This window comes from Trachurus japonicus, chromosome 11, assembly GCF_045865225.1.
Source record: "Trachurus japonicus isolate A0001 chromosome 11, Traja_1.0".
NCBI classification, from domain to species: Eukaryota; Metazoa; Chordata; class Actinopteri; order Carangiformes; family Carangidae; genus Trachurus; species Trachurus japonicus.
Genome location: NC_140917.1, coordinates 7955369 through 7965127, shown reverse-complemented (window position 1 = coordinate 7965127; position 9759 = coordinate 7955369). Strand labels below are relative to the sequence as shown.

General features: G+C 37.7%; 1 long non-coding RNA gene across 2 annotated transcripts in view; it reads right to left on the bottom strand.

The window, feature by feature from the left end:
* LOC146978112 (uncharacterized) overlaps positions 1–9759 on the bottom strand; it is a 55099-nt gene extending 45340 nt beyond the window's left edge. For both annotated transcript variants that reach the window (XR_015037041.1, XR_015037040.1), the window contains exon 1: positions 9703–9759. This is a non-coding gene — a long non-coding RNA (uncharacterized LOC146978112). The remainder of the gene's footprint in view (positions 1–9702) is intronic.

The following is a 9759-nucleotide window of genomic DNA, read 5'->3' as shown; positions in this document are numbered from 1 at the left end:
TTGATCCAGCCCCCCCCTCACCCTCACCTCCCGTGGATCTCAACCACACCCACCTGTTTACAATCTTTTACCACATCACAGGAGTTGGACTCACCCTCCTCCTCCTCCTCCTCCTCCTCCTCCTCCTCCTCCTCCTCCTCATGGCAGCAGATTCAGGCCGGAAAAGTCCCACATACCTGATTGGCCGGTTGACAGACCTACAAATGAGCAAGACGACGACATGTGATTTTATTGACAGTTTGTGTGTTTTTCAGCAACTTGCTGTATATTTATTAGATAACTGAGAGAAGCTTGTGTTTAAACTTACATGTTACATTAACGCAGAAGTAAGCGATCCCGGTCGTTTTGGCTAATGCTGCGTTCCAGACAGGCTTTTGAAACCGTAAATTACAGCTTCATGTCACAACTTACGACTTTGTAGCGTTCCAGGCAACCCACTCGTGTTTTTCCGACCTGTTTTACCTGTGAAAGTCACTATAACGGCCACTCGTAACTTCCGACCCGTGAACTCGTACCAGATCGAACTGGTACGACTTCACATGTCGGAAAAACACGAGTTACGAGTTGCCTTGAACGCACCATAACAGTCCTCGTCCCTACGTCACCACATTCACGGCGTCCCTTGGCTGCACACACAGCCCTGCATGCCGTTCTCTCTCCTCATTGGATAAAAACTGTAGGATACGATAAATTTTTTCTCCTCGGCTCAGAGCAGAGCAGAGTGACTGACAGACCCGTGTTTCGGTCCAAACACTCTATGTAAGTGATTGCTGTCGGAAGATATAACTATTTAAGACTTATATTAACACAAATATATCGCTTACTTCTGCTTTAAATAACCATGAGACATTTACTTGTCATTAGAAAGTTTTAAAATCATTCCTTCAACAAAGGAAACCTGACTCTACAGGTGCACAACAGCAGGGCAGGATTCAAGGTTCATCATTATAATTATTGTCTCTCATAGAGAAAAATTGACTCAGATTAATGTCTGCAGAATAAACAAACATCCAAATAACACACAAATACTCACTCTGTTGAAAGCTACAATACACAAAGCACACACACCTTACAAAACCCAACATTAGTGAAATGCTGATCATTAAATGTTTTAATTTATTAAAACATGAGCAAGAAACTGAAATTTTAGATTTTTTTGAATCAAAAAATCATGATTTTAGGGTTTAGATTTATATAATAAGACTTTATAGGTTTACAAAACACAGGAAACAACCTGGAGAGCACCAGTACAACACATCTGGATGAGTTCAGGTGCGTGTGTGTTGTTTTAAGGTGGAAACTGAGAAGACTGAGACAATGAAAAAACTCTCAGAGAAGTTTACATCCAAACCATCTCTCAGGTGGGCATTGTTGCCTTGACGACTTAGTGAGGCTGCCAGAAAAACAGGATGAGACAAAAGAAGCTGAAACAGAGTTTGTACATCAATGTACAGACCACGTTATATAAACTCTTTGTCGTATCGTTCGCTCCTGCAGCACTAGTGACTTCATATCATAACCTCCAAAGTTTCCTGTAACAAACTGAACCGGGTCCACGGAGCAGAGACCGATGTGGAAGTGTTGGATTCAGTTGTGGGTTTCACAGTTAGTGTAGGTGGAGTTTGGCAGCGTAGTAAGACAAGTGTGAAAGTTAAGTGAGTTTCCAGAGCCAGGACCACTCGCTCTACTCCGCTGCTCTTCTCTTCGTACACTGGTTATTTTAGGTTTTATTCTACCTTTATTTAAAGATCCTGTAAAGCTGGAAAAGAAGTGAGTTTTGAGTTTGTCACAACACAGAGAAATGGGCCATAAAACACCAGGTCAAGTATGAATAGATAAAAATAGCACCAAATATATAAAAGTTGTTTCTGAATCTGGTGTAAAAACACTTTGTGCAGCTTTTGGTTGTGAACTTGAAGCAAAAGCATTCTGCTTCTTCCTCTCATCATCTTCATCTGTGTTACCGTCCCATCCATGGAAGATGCACTTTGGAAGAGAAGGCAGAGTGGACCAGAGATTTGACAATCTGACTGGTAGTAATTAGAAAAGGAGCAGGAATGCTAGTGCTTTATATATATCTATACCATTACATCATTAGGGATGGGACATGTTAAGGGGGGCCAAGAGTGTCACCAGTCCGTCTGTTTAGGACCTGCCCAAAAATCAACAATCAAATTATGCAAAACAGTTTATCCATCTAATTACACAGTTTAGTGCCATGTAGTTCAGTGTCTCTTCTACATGTTTAAAAGGATACGTCCAAGATAGAGAAATCTGCAAATTTGATTTACAGAATCTTTACCCAGGTAATATACACCTTTAGATCCAAGATCTCTTTCTTAAAGGGATAGTTCACCCTAGAATGATATTTCGCTCATTATCTACTCACCCTCATGTTGACTAAGGGCTGGAAGAATTTTCAGAGTCCACCGTCCCTTCTCTGAGTTACAGGGGGTCTTGGCGTAGCAGTGCATTTCAATGCAACGGTTGCAAAGGGACACCAGAGCTCTTTGTAAAAAAACACACACAAAAAAACATCCAAATACCTCCATGATGCTCGTAAAACAGGTCGGAAAAACACGAGTGGTTGCCTGGAGCGCTACAAAGTCGTAAGTCGTGACTTGAAGCTGTAATTTACGGTTTCAAAAGCCTGCCTGGAACGCAGCATTAGCCAAAACGACCGGATCGCTTACTTCTGCTTTAACTAAAAACAGGCAGGTAGGTAAATAGGCAAAGGCAGGCAAATTAACACATCTGTCTACCAAACCTATCCCATTTTTCTTTTATCATATAATTTTCACAATTTAATCTCCCCAACATCTTCTCGCATGCCACAGTCCCCATCACCTGTGGTTTCCACATACTCAGTGTGGGAGTTTAGGGTTAACATGATATTCTTATTTATTCCGTGATTAAAGATATATTAGGTGTTTACATGGCTCTTTCCCTGTATCAGTTGTTGTCGTACCAAAATGTTAAAATCGCCCTGTTTTACTTTGTGAACACGACCTCAGGCAGAAACACTGGTTGACCCACAACATGCGCTTCAGATCATTATTCTACTGTATGAGTCATGAAGAACTGACACAATAGTCAGCAGTCATTTTTTGTTTACAGCTTACATGCAGCTCTGGGCCTTTTACCAACACTAAGCATGTTTCATAAGCCCGGTGCAGGCTGACCTCCTAACCCCCGCGGCCGAGGCTAAATCCAGGTGCTGTTTTTGCCTGCCCTGACCCCGGTGATTCTGGTTATGGCAACGCAGACAACCATCAACCATCATTGTTGTAACCTTGAGATGAGGTCATCATGGTAAAACCCCACCACAGGGCTGTTACATAAATAGAAACAAGTGCAAAAAATACACCAGGGCTCTTAAAATAGAGGCAGATTTCTGGGTGTTATGTCTTTAGTGTTTGGCCTCATCGAGGTGTCACACATGTCAGGATTACAATATAAGTGATGTTGATTCAAAGTAGCTTGAATGTCTCTCAGTAGTGTAGATAAGAACTGATGCATTGATCAATTAAACAAAGTAGCTCTCCATGTTTTTTCTTTTTATAAAAGAATATTTTTGTAGGAATTCATAAAAAAATATTGTATGATTTTAATTTTGAAGAATGCTTCTTCAATTTTTATTTTGAAATTTCTGAAGTGAAAGTAAAAGCAGAAATGATTCACTTTCACTTTCACCGTTCGTTATATGTATCTTATTTTGAAATTCTTTTTGCAGCCATGCAGTAATGACTGAGTGACACTGTTCAACTGTTTCTTTTTCCTCCTCACATAAGTGAAAGTAATCCCCTCCTCAGCCTCTCAGACCTGAAAGTCATCAACTCTCACCCCCCTCCCCAAACAAGCTAATAACAATCTCAGCCATCTTAGCAGGCTTTAAATGCCACAAACCTTAAGTCGGGGTCTACAAAGCTTCTTACAGCTAATTATGTACTTACAGGAAAAGGCAAAATTGTGCAGTTTCCTTATATAACCGTCTGCTTTTAGAAGGATCCTAGTTTCACCATCCAGGAACCAATGACTTACTAATCAATGAAGCTATCAATACACTGCTTGAGTTTCTGTGATTATATATAGATATGACTTTAAGAGTTTTAAATGGCTTCTGCTTAGTGACAAAAAATAGTAAGGAAAAATGGACTATAAAATTATATCAATTTCTAAAAATCTTAAAATTCTGCTCTGGATATTTTGTATTTACTCCAGCATGAATTCATTGATCTAATTGATAATCACAGGTCGGAAAAAGAAATTCAGCCCTGACACATTGGAAACAAACAAAAAAATTGTAGTCGACTTGAAATAGGACTTAGATTATTCAAATTTGCGTTGACAGTTTTGCTTCTGCTTACATAATGTGGTAGTGATTGAATAACTGGTGATAAAAACTGTGTTTGCACTTTGAAATTACAGATGCATGTGTAAATTACACATTTAAATTTATATATTCCAATTGCACATCAATGCAGATTTTCAAATGGCATGCTTCAAAAATTACATGTGCACATACATTTTCAAATTACGTACATGTGCACTAAATACATGTGCAACTGCAATTTGAAAATGTCTATGAAAATAGTTTTAAAAGCTTCAGATTGTATAACTGTGTATACATTTTGTATTGGTTTTTTGTCATTTGAACCATTTTTTAAAAAACAAAAGTCAGACTGAATGCCCTGACATTGTCAAATGGTGTTACCACAAAAGAATGATACATTTGAAATATTTGATCCCAACTGGATTTTGTGCTACTTAAAAAAACAAACTTTAAATTGAAGTATATTTTTGCTGCATTACTATATTTTAATTTAATGCGTTTTAGCAACACTGAGCAGGGCATGTCCTAAAAACATCCTGCTTTACTTCTAAAAAATGTGACAAATTATGTCAAATTTGTCAAGAAACATTGTGTTGCATTGCAAAAGTGACTTACATTTATTCCACATTTGACTCCAGATTTATTTTCCTGCATCAGATTTTTATGGAAAAAACCCCCCACAGTTGACACTGTTGACACTGGGCTGCATCACGTCATTGACCCAATTTTCAAATTACCTGCTTAGTTATATTTTCAGATTGCATATTTATTTTTAAATTACTAATAGGTTTTTTCCATATTTTCAAGTCCTACAGTATGTGCACACTTATTTCAAATTACACAGGCACCTGTGTTGTTTCACACTGTCCTTTTATTGCTCTATGTTGTATTTTATGCTGTAATTGTTATTGTATGCATCACAATGGAGTAGCGCTCCAAATTTAATGTATTTTAATGTGCAATGACAATAAAGACTTTCAATTCAATTCAATTTCAGATTATTTTCAATGTAAATCTGCAAATAATCAATAACATGAATAAATGAAGTCATGCATTTTACATTGTTAACTTAGGATACCTTAATTTTTCCGCAGCCACATGTAAATGTAATAATAACTGTTGAGGATGGTGGATCCTCCACTTTCTCTGTCTCATTTGCAGAAATACTCGTTTTCCAGCAGACAACACGTAGGTTGAGAGTCGGTCTTTTGGCTTCTAGTGCTGTTGAACGATCGGAGTCGGGGAAATTATTTCACTCCCTAATGTATTCATGCCAGAATGAAACAAAAGCTCTTCATGTGGTAAAAAGCATTTCAGTCTATGTAGAGCTGACGGATACATAATAGTTGCCAGAATGAGATAAGCACATATTAAAAAACACAACCACACACCAACAAAAACTATGAATAAATTTGAATATTTTTGTTCAAACCGTGGATTAGAAAAGTTTGTCTGATAAAACATTTGATTGACAGCTCAGGATCTGCAGCGCCTTTAAAAATGACCTCAAGTAACCCTTAAGTTGAGAAGTGAGAGAGAGAGAGAGAGAGAGAGAGAGAGAGAGAGGATGTGTGAATATTTGAATATAAATGTTATTAGATGGAAAAATTATCATCACATATGGATGTACCAACTTACCAACTTTATTTATAAAGCACTTTAAAAACCCAGTGGACCAAAGTGCTGTACAAAATCACACACAAAATATACGTAGTAGAATTTAGCTTTTAATTGCATCGTTACTGTTTATCCACCTATTCCACTATTTTTCTAATGTAATGAAAAATGTATCTGTCCCAAAAATCAAGTTCAACCAAGACCTGAATGAACTCAGTGCAGTTTAAAGATGAATGGAAAACTGTAAATGGTTCATGTGTCCAATGAGAAGAAACACAGATTTAATCAAATGTGAGACATGAACATTAGAAGACAAACAATACAATTAAAATGAACCAAACCACAAACAACCTGCAACACAGAAAAGGTTTTAAACTGATAAAATAAACTGATATTTTATTTTATCGTGTCTGAAGAATGCCTGTTTTTTTTATGTATTCTGCGAGACAATAAAGTTTTTCTAATTTAATCTTTCTAATCTGATCACATGACAGGATTTTGCAGGTGGAGCTACGCTATTTGTATCACGTGTGTATCAGTTACTGTTGCATGTAAACAAGGCAGGATTCAAAATATTAAAAGAAAAAATGTGCAAATGTGTATATTTACAGTAAAGACTGAAACACATGTAAAGATTTACAAGAAAATTGACAGTATTTGTAAAATGTCTTGCCCAAACACATCCATACTGAAAAAACCAAAATGCTGCACAATTCGAAACATTTCCATTGATTAATGGCAAAATATATTATGACTGTATATTTACATTCAAAAAATTGTAGACTTTGCTGCAATTCATTCTAACTGTGTCTAGATGATTGTTTCATTAATCCATGTCAGGGTTTTAGAGAACGACACATGAGGTGATCACAGGAGGAGAACCACAGGAAGACAGGACACTGAACTTCAAAATAAAACAGGAACTCAACCGGGAATGTTGAAAAATCATAACTCTTACCCTGTTTGTGCAAGAGCAAACAATCTTGATCGTCTCATGCACTTTTAATTAAAATAAATCAATTCATAAGTGAGAAAAAACTTACAATTTCATTATTTAAGCATCATTGTTTTGAATTTAACTTCGACTGACATCATTTAAAAGTTCCTTCAAAGGTATTTAAGCCTTTGAAGAACCTCACTCTGAAAAGTCTGTCTGCTGTGTGCCAAGAGAGATTCAAGTCCAGAAAAATATTTCAATAAAATAAATGGTATTCATAGAAAAAAAAAAGAAAAAAAACACATTAGGAACCATTTGTTCTGTGTTTCCTTTGTCTGTGATTACATCCACACATCATCACGACACTGGAACAGTATTTACATACGATGATTTGGACGGCGACCTGCAGGTCCTCGCTGACGCAGACGGATGATTACGTCTAATTGTCTATCGCACAATAACGGCTAAAGAAGGAACGAGGAGGGGCTGCTGATGGAGGGAGCAGATGGAGAACAAGGTCAAAAAGAGAGAGAAGGAAAAGAACAAAGGAAACACAATGTGCACAGAAAAGTTTGTCTCTGTGTGTGGCGAGCATCTGCCCACATCTGTACACCATGAGTCACACACTGAGAGGAGGAATTTGGAAGAAGAAGAAGAGAAGAGAGCTTGCATCAGCATCAGCATCAGCATGCCACCATCTTTTTTTTTTAAACCCTAATTTTTCTGCTTCCAAAACTTCATCACAACTTCTCTCTCTTCTCCAGATTTGTCTTTTGATGTTAATTTCGTCTTCCCTCTCAGCATCATTAATACATATTGTATCTGGCCTCCAGATTCAGTTTTACAGCTTAAGTTCATTCATGATTTTGGGTTAAATAGAAGAATATTTTACATTTAATACACAATTTAGAGAAACATCTGAAAGTATTTCCAATCCAGAATCAATATTCTTGACCCATAAACTCCTGACTCCATGTGGCAAATTAGTTTTACAAGGTTTATCTGTACATTTTCTCATGCTAGTTATAATTGTAATGTGCGATCTTAGTTTACATGATTGTAAGGTGTTGTTTGATCATGTTTAAAATACTCAGCAAGATCATTAAAAGTATAAACACAACAGGGCTTTTAAGGTGGACTGTTGGACTGTTTGTATCTAACAAAACCTATTCTAAAAACGCAAAGACTTTGTTATGAGGGAGCAAGACAATGTCCTGTATTGTTGTTCCAGATATATTTATTATGATTTTATTTTAAATAAGTTCATCACTGCTCATGACACTTATCAGAGCTGAGGGACTTGGCTTTCAACAGCAGTAATGAGATTAACAAAATTAACAAAAAGACTCAAATATTTTCTTTGTATTAAGACTTTAGTCCAGTGGTTCCTGACCTTTTTTGGCTTCTGACCCCATTTTGACATCACAAATTTCTGGCGACCCCACAATCACGTGATCGTGGCCGTCAATCAAGATGCACCAGCTCAGATATTTTTATATGCTGCATTTTATTTGAACTCGATTTCTATTTGAGAAAGTTAAAGTATATAATACAGTTGTTTAAGATTGTGTGTGGTGTTAATAATCTTAATTTTTAAAAGAATAATTAGTAAAGAAAAATTTTTATCAGTCATTTTTTAAAATCAATTAGCCTACTAGACATGTCAGGCGACCCCATTTGAATTCCAGACGACCCCATGTGGGGTCCCGACCCCAAGGTTGAAAAACACTGCTTCAGTCCATCAGACAACTTCCTTGTTTATAAACGTTTGTCATCACATGTATGTCAGTTGTGTCTCTACCACTAAACACACTAGAGCTGGATTTAGCGACAGAGCTGGTCACAAGGTCCTGATGATCACGAGTGCACAAATCTGTAACCACGTTCAGACCTACTTTCTCTTCTGTTGAACTTTACCTTTTGTTGACTTTTCTTCTCCTGCACTTTTATCAAATGTGGGAAAATTTGATGCACATTAATGGACAAAAACATGTAAATGTGCCGGATTATAGCAAGATGCTATTTTCCGTCTGGAGTCCCATGAACATAAAAACAGTTCATTAACAGTAGCTACACATTACACATAATAATGTAGACAACACAAAAAGACAAAAAGGCAACTATTACAATGAGGAACATATTGACAAACACATTTCACAGGTAGGGAGACCATAAGAGTTTTGTTCTCAGAGATAAAGTGCATAAGTGCTGGGTTAAAGTGACAAGTGCTAAAGTGCAAGAGTGCATACTGTAGGTACCAGGTTGTATTGCACGGTGCCCTATAAGTGTATTTATCAAAGTGCCAGATAGTATTGCACAAGTCAAAAGGATTTTTTAAACTTTTTTCTACCACACACACTATTTGTTTTCTGTGTTTTTCGCCACACACACTTTTTTGTTTTGTGTGTTTTTTGCCTGATCTGATCTAAACCTGACCTGTCCGTCATGTGTGTGTGTGTGTGTGTGTGTGTGTGAGACTGGCTGTGAGCAGCAGAGTTGCAGTGCAGCAGCTTCCCCAGTCTGTAAACATGAACCTGGACGTGTGCATCATCCTCGGCAGGTCGTACATCCTAATCAATCCTATTACCCCTTTGTGTTGTTGTAATCTCATCAGACGACGCTGCAACGCACAAGTTCAGGGTTCAGGGTCCTGACTCTCTGCAGGCCTGACGGATCAGAGCGGCTCAGTATCACCACCCACTCCCTCCCCTCTCCGTCCGCTGCCCCCCCTCCCTACATGCCTCCCTGCCCGGCGGTGCCATCTAATGGACAGGGCTGCACACTGCACACTGCACACACTTATACTCACACACACATGCAGATTTAAAGGGATAGTTCACCCCAAATTCAAATTTCACTCATTATCTACTCA